The sequence below is a fragment of the Uranotaenia lowii genome, chromosome 3, assembly GCF_029784155.1.
Source record: "Uranotaenia lowii strain MFRU-FL chromosome 3, ASM2978415v1, whole genome shotgun sequence".
Taxonomy (NCBI): domain Eukaryota; kingdom Metazoa; phylum Arthropoda; class Insecta; order Diptera; family Culicidae; genus Uranotaenia; species Uranotaenia lowii.
Genome location: NC_073693.1, coordinates 188,684,195 through 188,696,661, shown reverse-complemented (window position 1 = coordinate 188,696,661; position 12,467 = coordinate 188,684,195).

Genomic DNA, 12,467 nt, shown 5'->3' with positions numbered 1-12,467 from the left:
TGCTAGAAGTGGTGGATCGCTTTCATTGAGGTGTAATGTGATTTGGGATAGCAGAATCTTCTCTAACACCTTGGATATAGCTGGAAGCACACTTATTGGCCTAAAATCCTTAGCTGAAGTAGGGCTCGTTACTTTAGGTATTGGTGTGACGATGGCCTTTTTCCAACACGATGGAAAATGGTTCGATGAGATAATGGTATTGAACAGGTGCTTCATGACTGGAAGGATGAATGGGCACAAGAGCTTCAGAAAGGATACCGGAATATTATCGCAGCCTATTGCGTTTGACTGAATTTCGAATAATTTATTGGAAACTTCGTTTGTCGTTATCTGGTGAAAAGAGAAGCGCCTTGTAGTTCTCGTCGGTTCGGTGATTACATCAGGAGCTGGCGTTGGGCCAGGCCGGTTCGTTTGATGGCCGTCAGAGAAGAACGCGTTAAGCAGATCTATGTCGAATCCTTCATCAGGTGAGGATCTTTTGGAGTTGTTGTGAACTCCTTCTCTTCTTAAATTACTCCAAAGTTGTTTGGGAGAGATATCATTCGAAAAGCAGCGCTCTGCATATCTTTTCTTAGCATTTGAGATTAAGGAGTTGACTCTGCTACGTTCTCTTATATATTCCACCCACTGTGCGTCTCCTTTAAATCTGTTTGGATTCCTTACATAGAGGGAATATGCGAGGTCCCTGACCGCAATTGCTCGCTTAATCTCAAATGTGATCCATGGTGTCTTTCTATCTCGAACGATAGTAGTGCGCTCTGGTGCGTGGGTGTCAAGAAGAGATTTTAATTCGGCCGTAAGCAGTTGCGTTTTCGTGTCGACGTTGGGCGTATTGTAAAACTGTGAGAAGTCACGGTTTTGGAAGTCAACATGGAGTACAGCTTGATCGATAGAACGTAGATTTCTAACCGTAATGAGCTGAGGTGGTGGTTCGGGTATACGCAGATCGGCAATAAGAAATACGATCTCGTGGTCTGATAACGTGTTGGCTGAAGATGTTTTCGCTTTTTTTATGGATTGGGGTGCGTCCGTCACGAGCAAATCTATTGTCGTAGAGCTGTGTTCAGTGATTCTGGTAGGAGCAGTCGGTAGAATAGAGAGGTTGAAGGCTGTATGGATACGATTGAGTGCAACGAGACTACTCGAAGGTTGCTCAGCTGCCACGTTGATATTAAAGTCACCCATTAGATACAACCTATCGAAATTGAAAGCTGAGAGCTCGTCGATAAGATTTTCGTATAGTTGCGGGAATAGTGGATTTGTTCCACACGGGTTGTAGATTACTGCAACACATATGCTAAGCGAATTGATTCTGGCTTGTACCGCTAGATATTCAACCCGTTGATTGGTGGGGGTTGAGGGATTGAACGTGGATTTTAGAACAGGTGTAGCTTTTATTCCCTTCCTAATGTAGAGCCCGATACCACCGTGAGATCTTGAACGCCTTTCATGCTTATTTGGAAGAGAGTGTCGAATGAAGTTGTAGGAAGGCAACCGAACAGGACCAACTGGGGAAGATAACTTCAACATAGTTTCGGTAAGCCCAAAGAAGTGGTAACAAGTTCTGTCGAGGAGAAGTTTAACTCCATCGATGTGTTTCTCCAGACTGCGGATGTTGAGGTGGCCAATTCGGAGATTCGATCGGAGGTTAGACATTATGGTTATTGGTATTAGAAGTCGTCGTCGATTCGATTAACTGTGCTGGGCTTTCGCAAGGGAGATGTATTGTTTTAGCATCAAAAAATATTGATGAATTATTGAGATCACTTGGTTCAGGGTTTTCTTTAGTGAGCTCAATAAGATGCTTAGAGTCCTTGACCGAGATGAAGCGTAGCTGTCCAGGAAGCTTAACAGATATCTTGCAGTTCCGAACGAAAACAGATTGAATCAGATTCTGCTGTTTGAGACGAAGGGCGAGGTTACGTGTGCGGAAGATGGAAGTTGGAAGTACTTCGTTCAGAGTGAACCTGTAATCTAGTGGGGTACGGCTGTCGAGGATTGAAAGCTTCATTTCTCTGTACATTTCAAAATACTTATTCAACACAGTGTTCCGTGTTTCCGCACGATCGAGAATAATAATGATGGTAGGGCTGATGTTACGTTCTGACCACTTGGACGGTTTGACAGGAAGACGGAAACAGTTGACTAGATTCGGAAGAAGCTCAAGCAGGTTCAGATGTCGGAAAACAGATTCAGTTATTTGCCTAACATTTTCGCCAGGTAAGAACGGAACTTTGTTTAAAGCTAGCCTGCAGTTGTTGACGTTTGATGTGCACATTTGGGCGAGCTTGGTATTGCATTCTATAGCCTCGATCTTCTTCTCCATGTCCTGTAGAATTTTAGATTCCTTTCCGAGATTGTTTGCTTCGCTAACACGATTTTTAAGGCAATCGAAACTATCTCGATATTCGGTGCGGAATGCCTGGATTTGTTCCTCAAGGTTTTGGAGCTCCGAAGTTAATCTCGCTATTTGCGCTTCCAAATCAATCAAAACATCGGCGTTGGGACTTGGGGAGGTTAGAAGATTAAGTTTCGGCACAAGGATCCCACGTAAACAGCACTTTTCGCAGGAAAAATCGAACTTTGTTAAGTCAGGATAGAGATTTTGGCTGATACGGACACATACGCTGTGATACCACGAACTACAAGCATCACAGCATACCCAGCTTACATTGATGGAGGAATCGTGGATTGATACATCAGACTTTTTCCCTCTTTTCGATTTTCTTGGTGCGGGAGGGGATGCACGACCGCAACTGGTACAGATGTCATGCATTGTTGTGATAATTGCAGCACAGAAACGAAACGACGACACAGACAAAAACAATTAGTTACACATAGAGACCGGGACAGACTTAATGTGGTAAGGAAGCTATTGTGTGTAGCAGCTAATAGCTCGGTCTGTTCGGGTGGTTTAGGCACAGCATACAACCCTTCAGCAGCTAATAGCTCTGGGTATCTCGCGCTTTCACCTGGGCCCACACTGCAGCCAAGGCGCTAAGGTACCAGCTGAGTGCTTTCTGTGGTGGTGCTTTTACCTTGGGCCAAATTGTCAGTCAATGCACCAAGGTTCAACTGACAATTTTGGTTGTAGCTGGCGATCTGGCACCTCTTCTCCTCGATGTCAAAAGAAAAACAGTAAGAATCAAGGAAGAAGCAGCACGTTTGGATAGCAAAAAAACGTTTTTCCGGCTTTGTTATTCGGATCTATGTGGGAATTCAGTAGCAGCGGGTTGAGTGGCGATTTCCGGATCGAAAGACACTGGGTGTGCTGAGGTCCGATATTGTGGAAACGTGCAAAACACCACTTTTTCCGGAAACGAGTTAAACACAAGCTTTCCCGCGGAGTGTTGCCAAACTTGCAAACTATTATCTTTATCGTTTCGTGTTTCAACATGTATGGGAAAAAGTTGATTTTTTCATTGTTAAGTTGCTTAACAACCCCCTTTTTTCATGGTAAATTTTGCGAATACCATAAATTTCACTGTCAAAAAACATGAATTTGACAGTGTATTCATGGTTTGATGAACCATGATTCGCGTAGTCTCAGCCGTTAAATTCATGGTTACGTGAAAATGAAATTCATGGTCTTTACATAATGTTTTTCTATTCGGGATATCATCACTTTTCTATATCTGCTAATGTTTGGAATCAATGCCGAAATTTCAACCAACAGGATTACTTGCTTTTTAGCGGGAATTAGAATTTATGAGAATTTTTTCACCGATCAGGATTTATGGCGTATTTTTTTTTATTTCGGATTTGGCTCTGGAACCGTCCGCGAATAGAAAAAAAGGACTTTCGAGTTTCGAGTTATTTCATACGTAGGTATGCGTGAGAACGAGCGCAATTTTTACATGCAGCTGTCATTTTGTTCTCCCTTCTGGATTTCTTCATGAAGAACCGAGTGCACTCGGTTCTTCACATCCGGATTGCCTTTTTTCGTGTCCGGATTGCACTGGACAGCAGATAGTACGATTTTGCTTGGCTGAGAGGTTCAAAATCGCGGCGATAATCATTTTCCCGCCCGAATACGAAAATATTGTAACATAACAGTTCCTGTTGTAGTTATAAAACGATTAGGAACAGTGTAAAAAAACGTTAAGAAAATGATATCTGAAAACATAAAAAACATTCCACTTATCTTGAATTCCAAAACGACGGTCTGCTGAATATGGCGTTAAGTTATGTTACTGTTTAAAACTATTAAAACAATTGTATGGGGCGACTGTTCTACAAACAGTTAAGATAATGTCCAAAGATCATTCATGGAAAACATACTGGGACAATCAAACTTTTTCTGTTACAGTTATTCTAAATGTTTTCTCGTAACCGAACATTTGCAGTAACAGTTGTGAAACGATTTGAAATGACGTTCATTCAACGTGATGCAAACGGTTCTGGGAATCGTGCGCGAATGGAGCACGCACACATATGTAAAAATAGGGGGATTTCGGATTTCATAATAAATCTTGCCATTCAATTTTATTTCATTTTATTACTCACGATTGAGATTGCGTTTCATCATATTTAGATATTTTATTCTTCGTTTGTGGACATCCAACCCGGTACAGCTAGGTGTTTTGAAACGCACCATCTGGAAATTTCGGAACTGTTGTAGAAACTTTTTTATGGGAAACCATAACTTTCTGCACCTCTTGGTTGGCCAAAGATGTGCGTTCCTAGAATAACAAAAATGAATTTTTTAATATAAATATCATTATTACCTGTTTTATTACCTACTGGAAGATAATAATCCTTGATGCCGCTGGCTTAATTGTTTCGGCCTCGGGAATCCCGGTAGTTTGGTCGCCATTATTCACCTACTTGTTGTTTACACTTTTTTCTCTGGTGCAGCCGGTGTGGGGCAGTGGTGCAAATTTCAGCTATTTTTACGATTATTTACTTTTTTTTTAAAAAGCCGTACTAATCTATTGATTTATAAAAGCTTGAAAGTTTTCAAGTGGGACGAAGAGGCCGATTACAAAGTTAGCAAAGAGCGAATTGGCGAACGCAACCAATCGAACTCGAGCGGCGGCACAAATTTGCATCTGCATCACCAAATTTAGTGTTTTAGCTCAAAGCGATTTCAAATGACGACAGCTCAACCGCAGTTCGCTTCACGTTCGCGTACACATGTTATCGCCTGAGGCCGATGATATAGTGAGTGCGATGCGATGCGAACCGGCGAATGTGATTGAATGCGGCGAACATTATTTGATGAAAATATATGTGAATGGCTTAAACCTGAGGCCGATGACATAGTGAGTGCGATGCGGCGAACGCGATTCAACCGCATTCATTAAAGCGATTCACGTACATTTTCGTTGCGAACGTGAAGAAAACAAGAATTTCGGTGGTATGCGTTAAACATCACCCATGAAATTTGAAATTATAGATCGTTTTACCAATATCAACTTATATCTGTTTATTATCGAATTGATATTCTCATATATAATGTAATTAGTAGAATTAGATTCCTAACTGAAAAAATTAATAAATATCTTCAAAAATGAGTGCTAATTTTTTTTTAAAAACATGTGGCATCTCTGGCACCACCTTCGGCTATTTTTGACGTGGGTCTGACAGAACTGACAGAAGGCACGAACGCTACGGGTAACAGTTCGAGATCATTTTTATGATTATGATAAAATTAAAGTAAATCGTTAATACCGATCATGCACCTTTTCAGATACCATTAATTTTTCATATGAACGTTCATGTTTCGTTATTATAGTTTTTGAAGTAAAGTTCAATAGAATAGCTACACGCAGAAAAAGAATGGGGGTTGGTTTCCACAAAACGTTTTGTTATTTTATTTTACTTTACCAATGTAGATTTTTTGGTAGCTTTCACTAAAAAATCAATCGGAAATAATAATAAAATATTGTAATTTTTACACAATCATATTTTTTTACTTATGAATAAAAATTTTTTTAATTCGAAACCAAAAGTCGGTTTATTTCTTCCTTGACCTAGTAATTAAGTGCTTATTGTAACTTCAAGGTTTTCGTAAATAAAAATCACAATTACAATTACAATTACGTGTAGTATGCCAAAAAATGAAAAAAACGAAAATTAAAAGAAAAAGGATCTTTTACAAATTTCCTCATACGAACAGTCAGCAGCAGCTGCGGAAACATCCTGAGCAGCCACTGAAACGGCTGTGACTGCTCGGAACAACAAACTCCATTCGTCGGTGCGGCCGGACCCCTCCGGAATTGTTCCAGGTTTGTATAATAAATTCAATTCATTCGTCTCGCATCACTCGTCGTGTGCAGTCGCTTTTTGTTGCCTTTCGATAATCGCGAACAAGTGAGTGAGACTTCGTCCACTATATCCGGGAGTTAGTGCCGTTCGGACGGTTAAAGGGTGTTTTGTGCCGTGTTTCCTGCCAGAGGCAGATGAAATTGACTTTCCCCAGCTAATCGGGAGTTCAATTAAAGACTGTTGCTAGTGAGTGCTAATTTTGTGGCTAGCAAAGGCAATCGGAAAAAAACAATAGGTCACCACGAGGGCCGCCGCCATTGTTTGGCGAACCATTGTCATCATCATCATTGTCATCATCAAACGGGTCGTGCTCGCCCGAAACCGAGTGGAGGCGTGGCAGCCATCTTCGATCGAGGAAGGACCACGTGGTTGGATCAATCACCAAAGGAGCCAAATTAATCGAAAAATCAAGTTTGTGATTCTTATTTCTTTTTTCCCTATATCTTGTTCTATTTTCCCTATAGTTATTTTGACATTCCGTGCTTCGCTTTTATTTTTATAAAATATGAGCGAAGGCGGGGGGTCGGACCCGCCTGATGTAGATGGTGAGAAGATCGTCTACGAAGATGAGGAGCATCTGGAGGATTCAGCTGTGGCTGGTCCTTCAGATGGTCATCTTTCTCCGACAGTTGAACTTTCTACGCCATCTGCAGCTGCGAAAAAGACAACCCGACTCCGAGTTTATCCGAATAATTCATCCTCTTCTGGGCCGTGGGTGGTTTTTATCCGGCCCAAAACTAACGGAAAACCTCTAAATGTAGTGCAGATCACTAAAGATCTGGCTAGGTGGCCCTCCGTTACCAGTGTGTCTAAAGTAAGGCCAAACAAAATGCGCGTTGTTGTGGGCGACCGGAAGGCCGCAAACGGTATTCTTGCAAGCAATTTTTTTAATTTAGAGTATCAGCTCTATATTCCGTCTCGAGATGTAGAGATCGAAGGTGTGATCACCGAATCGAGTCTGGAGGCTGAATACGTTAAGGCTCACGGCGTTGGCAAGTTTAAGAGCCTTGATTCGACTTCGGTCGAAATCTTGGATTGTCGCCAACTCATGACTGCCTTCGTCGTTGATGGCGTTACAAAGTATAAGCCTTCAGCCTCGATTCGGGTAACATTCGCGGGAACAGCCCTCCCTCATTACATCTTGATTGATGGAATTTTAAGGCTTCCAGTACGCCTTTATGTGCCTCGCCCAATGCAATGCAAGAATTGCATCAAGTTGGGGCATACTGCTTCGCATTGCTCCAACAAGAAGCGATGCTTGCATTGTGGGGAGAATCATGAGGAAGGAGCATGCTCAGCAGTAGAACAGAAATGTATCTATTGCGGGGGCTCACCTCATGATATCTCCTCTTGCGAGGCATTTCAGGCAAGCTGGGATAAACAGAGGCGCTCTTTAAAAGAGCGTTCTAAACGTTCTTATGCCGCCATACTGAAGAGCGCCTCTCCACCGGCCCAATCTCAATCTGGTAACATTTTTTCTGTGCTGCCAGTTGATAATGATGACACAGATACGGCTGATGAAGTACAACCATTACAACTCTCTGCAGGATGCTCTCGAAAGCGTACTAAAGCGCTTTCTCCCAAAGTACCATCAAAAATTCCGGCTGTTATCTCTCCAAACAGGATTGAGAAAAAACCGACTGTTGTTAACAAAGAACATCAAGTTCCTCCTGGTTTCCGCGGTAAAGAATCTCCACAGAACAAATCAACATCGGCTGGAACCTCGCAAAACCACAACACCAAAGAACTTTCGCCAGAATCATCCACCCAATCTGGGCTTTTTAAACTGTCCGATATTCTAAATGGAATTTTTACGTGTTTTAATGTAGCGGAATCCATCAGAGGCATTGTTACAACAATGCTTCCTGTAGTAAAGACATTTTTGAAGCAATTGATGCAAACTTGGCCCCTCCTTTCAGTGTTTGTCTCTCTCGATGGCTAATTTACGCCGAGAGGTCAGAGATATCACTGTTCTACAGTGGAATTGTCGTAGTATTATCCCTAAACTGGATCCGTTCAAATTTCTTCTTCATGAAACTAGTTGCGATATTTTTGCGTTGTCCGAAACTTGGCTTTCTTCTCAATCTAACATCTCATTCCACGATTTTAATGTCATACGTCTAGACCGCGACGATTCTTATGGAGGGGTGCTTTTGGGGATCAGCAAGCGCCATTCCTTCTATAGAATCGACCTCCCTTTATCAGGAGGAATTGAAGCTGTTGCATGTCATACAACTATAAGAGGTAGGGACTTATGCGTTGTCAGTTTGTACTGGCCTCAGAGAGTAGCAGTGAATCAAAGTCACCTAGAGGACCTGTGTTCAGTTTTGCCTGAACCAAGGTTGATCCTGGGTGATTTCAATTCGCATGGAACTGTCTGGGGAGAACAAATTGACGATTGTCGTTCTACTCTTATCTATGACATCTGTGACAGTTTCAATTTAACAATTTTGAACACGGGTGAAAAAACACGAGTACCTAAACCTCCTGCAAGACCAAGTGCAATTGACCTCTCCCTCTGCTCAAATTCACTATCATTGGATTGCCAGTGGAAGGTAATCCCTGATCCCAATGGTAGTGATCACTTGCCAATCAAAATTACAATCACCAATGGGGCCAGCAATTCGAATTCAACAAATATAGAATATGACCTTACAAGACACATCGACTGGAAAAAATATTCGGACGAAATAACAACAGCCATCGATTCTATGAATATTTTACCTCCTTTAGAAGAGTACCACTTTCTTTCTCGTCTGATACATGAAAGTGCCCTTTGCGCACAAACAAAACCCATCCCACATTCATCAGTTCCTCGAAGGCCCCCAAACCCGTGGTGGGACCAGCAGTGTTCCAAGCTTTATAAGGACAAGTCAAAAGCATTCAAAGATTTTCGAAAACATGGAACCCTCGTCCTTTTTGATGCATATGTTTCCCTTGAAAATCAGTTCAAAAAACTGATCAAAGGGAAAAAGAAAGCGTATTGGAGGAATTTTGTGGGTGGTTTATCACGGGAAACATCCTTGAGTACCTTATGGAAAGTCGCACGAAGCATGCGTAATCGTTCATCTACGAATGAAAGTGAGGAATATTCACAAAGATGGATATTTAACTTCGCACGAAAAGTCTGTCCAGATTCTACACCTGTGCAAAAAATAATCCGGAACGTGCCTCCAGAAAGATGTGGTCTGGATTCCAGCTTTTCGATGGTCGAATTTTCACTTTCTCTCCTTTCTTGCAACAATTCAGCTCCGGGAATTGATAATATTAAATTTAACTTGTTGAAAAACCTTCCGGATGCTGCCAAATTTCGCTTGTTAAATTTATTTAATCAATTCTTGGAGCACAACATTGTTCCCCAGGATTGGAGACAAGTGAGAGTCATTGCTATCCAAAAGCCCGGAAAACCAGCGTCTGATCCCAATTCGTACCGTCCAATAGCGATGTTGTCTTGTATTCGCAAGTTGATGGAGAAAATGATATTGTTTCGTTTGGACAAATGGGTGGAAACAAATGGTCTCCTTTCAGATACTCAATTTGGGTTTCGAAGGGGCAAAGGGACAAACGATTGTCTTGCTTTGCTATCTTCAGAGATACAAATGGCGTACGCAAAACGTGAGCAAATGGCTTCAGTGTTTCTAGACATAAAGGGAGCTTTTGATGCAGTCTCAATAGAGGTTTTGTCAGACAAGTTGCACTCCCGGGGTCTGCCTCCTCTATTGAACAACATCTTATACAGCTTACTTTGTGAGAAACATTTGAACTTTGCTCACGGAGATTTTGCAGTTAGAAGAACATCTTACATGGGCCTCCCACAGGGTTCATGTTTGAGTCCACTTTTGTACAACTTTTATGTGAGTGACATCGACAGCTGTCTCTCTGAAGGCTGCACTCTAAGACAACTTGCAGATGACGGAGTAGTGTCTGTCACAGGATCTACTGAGTCTCATCTGCACAGGCCTTTACAAGATACTTTAGACAGATTGTCTTCCTGGGCTTTGGGGCTTGGGATTGAGTTTTCCCCTCAGAAAACGGAAATGGTTGTTTTCTCTAAGAAACGTAGACCTGCTCAACCTAAGCTTCAACTCCTAGGTAGAACGATCACTCAATCGAGGAGTTTCAAGTATCTTGGGGTTTGGTTTGATTCCAAGTGTACCTGGAGAGCCCACATTGAGTATCTGAAAGGAAAATGCCAACAAAGAATCAATTTTCTCCGATCAATTACTGGCACCTGGTGGGGAGCCCATTCAGAAGATCTTATCAAATTGTATCGAACAACTATTCTATCCGTTATGGAATATGGTAGCTTCTGTTTCCAGTCAGCTGCCAAAACTCACCTCATCAAACTAGAGCGTATCCAATACCGTTGTCTCCGTATCGCTTTGGGCTGTATGCCCTCAACACACAACATGAGTCTTGAAGTTTTGGCAGGAATACTCCCTTTGAAAGATCGATTCAATTTACTATCACTTCGGTTCCTCATCAGGTGTGAGGTCATGAACCCATTGGTGATTGTAAATTTCGAAAGGTTACTTGAGCAAAATGTTCAAACCAGATTTATGTCTATATACCATATCCTCATGTCAATGCAGGTAAACCCTTCTTCGTATTCTCCAACTCGTGTTTGTAGCCCAGACTACGATCATTCTTCTGTCCAGTTTGATTTGTCTATGCAGCAGGAAATTCGTGGAATCCCGGATCCGCATCGTCCTCTTCTGATTCCAAGAATTTTCGAAGCTAAATATAGACACGTCGATGCTGATAAAATGTACTTTACCGATGGATCACTTATAGAGGAAACAACAGGATTTGGAGTGTTCAACGAAATATCCAGCGCATCTCACAGTCTCCAGTCACCATGCTCTGTATATGTTGCAGAGTTAGCAGCTATTCACTGGGCTTTGAATAGTATCGCCACACGACCTATTGAACACTACTATATTATAACTGATAGTCTCAGCTCTGTTGAAGCAATCCGCTCTATAAAACCAGGAAAATTCACGCCGTACTTCCTCGAAATGATACGAGATATATTGACCACTTTATCAAGACGTTGCTTTTCTATCACCTTTATCTGGGTCCCCTCACACTCAGAAATGAAAAAAATATCAAATTTATTTTTATATAGTTATCCTGTTATTTTAAGGCGATTAATAAGTTCAGTCATTAAAAAATAAGCATCGCAATATTATATTTTATGCATTGGAAACATTTCTCCTTGAGAAATCATCCAGTGCATAAAATTTAGATCAGAAACATTTCAAGCTGTCACTTTTTTACTTTTTTTTGGCGGTTGATGTTTGTTGCTGTTATTGAACTCGAAAAATTTATCGTTCAACTGGTGACACAAATAATGTTTTCGGGACTATTCAATCAAGAAAAACCATGCTCGAGAATGGAAATGTAAGTACCACTGCCATCCGGTGTCTGATAAAACTTATAAAATTGTTTTTTTCTCCATTCATTCACAGATTGGATTGTCTGAAGATGTTGCTGCAGCAATTCCGGTGTGTTGGCCATTCTGCTCGAGCAGCTCGAAATTTTTTTGACTCGGACAAACGACCGGGTGATGGGTTCATACAATCAAACCCACAGGAGGTGTCCATTGCCCGGAACGATATTCCGCTGATGATTTCACGATCACTAGCAGAACTTCATCGAAAATGTCTGCCAACCTTTCGGGTAATTCAATCGGTGGCGAAGTTACGTACGGGTACATCTAGGAACAGTTAGTATCACTGTTTTGGTTTATGCTGGAGCAGCTCCGTCTAGTAGAGTGGATTCTGTTTTATTTTTATTTTTTTTTAAGTTTAAATTTTGTTTTGTTTTCATTTTGGGCTTAAAATAAAGATCATTTTTAAACTTTTTATCTTTTTATATTTATTTGTTCCGAAAATTTTTCATTTTGGTGCAATAATTATTCATAGGACTGCTATAACCGCTGCTGAATTACTTTTTACGACCACCAGATGTCACTGTTGTCCATTTCTCAATGCATAAATTTTAATCGCAGAAATATTTCCCAGTGAGAAATATCCCAGTAATTACACCATGAGAAATATCCTTGTGCGTAAAGAGGGAGAAACGTGAAAATACCTAAAAAGTAATCGTTTGATATTTTATTTATTTCTGAGTGGCACATTGCTCAATAGCAGGCAATGAGAGGGCAGATTCCCTTGCAAAAGTGGGTGCGATGG